At 41.9% G+C, this 1,582-nt stretch overlaps 1 non-coding gene across 1 annotated transcript; it reads left to right on the top strand.

Annotated features, from left to right (window-relative positions):
* Positions 1-335: 335 nt before the first annotated feature.
* Positions 336-427, top strand: trnar-ucu (transfer RNA arginine (anticodon UCU)). Its single transcript is given in 2 exon segments — positions 336-372; positions 392-427. It is a non-coding gene; the product is annotated as a tRNA-Arg (tRNA).
* Positions 428-1,582: the final 1,155 nt, after the last annotated feature.

Below are 1,582 nucleotides of genomic sequence, written 5' to 3'. Positions count from 1 at the left end.
TCGTCCATCGGTTTACTTTATTGGGAGCTCAGCCCCAGGTTTGGATAAATGAGAAAGTTTATTGTAAAATCAAGCGATACCAGTCGCATCAGAGAGTTTCTGTTCAACCTGGGGGTCAGGATAATTTCTAGAGACGTCGAATTGTTGTGGAGAATAAGTCAGCGATGTTATCCCTTTACAGAGAAGACAAAACTGCAAAAACACTGCATACTAAAGGTCATATTATCTGTTTTCAACCCAATCTATTATTGTTCTTTTAGGCCTAAAGCAGACAAGTTGACTGTGAAAAGCCAAAATCAGATTCATTGTTCTTTCTGTTCTTTGTTTGAGTGTGTGGCTCTGTGGCGCAATGGATAGCGCGTTGGACTTCTAGTTGAATACGGGAGAAGTGATTCAAAGGTTGTGGGTTCGAGTCCCACCAGAGTCGACCTTTAAAGGTGTGTGGGCGACAGCTTATTCCCTTCTCTGTAATGTCGCTTTGGTAACTTTTCTAGACCAATACATTCACTCCAAGCTCATCAGACTTTAATGGATGTTTGATATTTTTTAGGATATATCTATTTATCTCAATCTCGGTTAAGATTTAAGAGTAGCTTCTAATTATATTTTACTTTAATCAGCTGTTGAAAAGGTGTATTTTCCAAAATATTCCTTTAAATTTAAGAGAAAAAGGTGTATTTTCCAAAATATTCCTTTAAATTTAAGAGAAACATCATACTCTATTATTTCCGAGTAGTTCACCATATATTTCTACAGCCTGTGAAGCGCTGCTGTTGCATTATTTCATGACGGGAACGAGCAAAGCCAAACATCCTGTAAGCAAACTGTAACTGCGCCTCGACAAATGATGAGAATTGTCACGATAATTTGTAGGAAAACTTTCACCGGCATCTTCTTCCACTCTTTTTTTTTTGTTCCCCCAACTCATTGGAGTGGAGACAGAAAACATCTCACGGTTTCTGAGAACAACTTTGAACAAACTTCTGTGGACGAGCATCGGCAACGGCGGCAAGAACTGACAAATTGCTCAACTTTTCTTCTTTGCACGCCGTTGCCCCGGGAATAAGGCTCGCATGCTCGACATACATTACACTTCCACTTGACATACGTACTTTACGGGCGTAGAGGAGGAGGTGGAGGAGGAGGGGGAGATTTGTGTGGGAGAGAAATCATGTGAGAGACAGATAAAGCTCTTCCCGGAGAACCTCGGGAGTATACATCACTTTTTTTTTTTTGAGGAATGCGGCTTCCGGGTCACTGCAAACCGCTCACACAGCATACAGGGACAGTGAGCAAGAAATGCACAATTATGGCAATTATCCGGATTTCTTGCCTCCTCCCAGGCAGTTTTCACAGGAAATCTCACAACAGTTAGTTATAATTGTGTTTGGAAAGTACCCTGAGGTCCGGGTATCTAGATTGAGTTTGAGGGGACGGATCCCGTTGGGCAGTCGTGGAGGGGAGTTGTTGCCACTCATTCACTTGCAATCGAGTCTCATAGAAATCAGGTCATTATACCTTTTATCAACTCGTTGCTACAAACTGCGAAAACACTCGTCATGCTGTCGAGCTGATTGTCGGT

The sequence above is a fragment of the Larimichthys crocea genome, unplaced genomic scaffold (assembly GCF_000972845.2).
Source record: "Larimichthys crocea isolate SSNF unplaced genomic scaffold, L_crocea_2.0 scaffold440, whole genome shotgun sequence".
Classification (NCBI taxonomy): domain Eukaryota; kingdom Metazoa; phylum Chordata; class Actinopteri; family Sciaenidae; genus Larimichthys; species Larimichthys crocea.
This window is presented reverse-complemented; position numbering and strand designations above follow the sequence as displayed.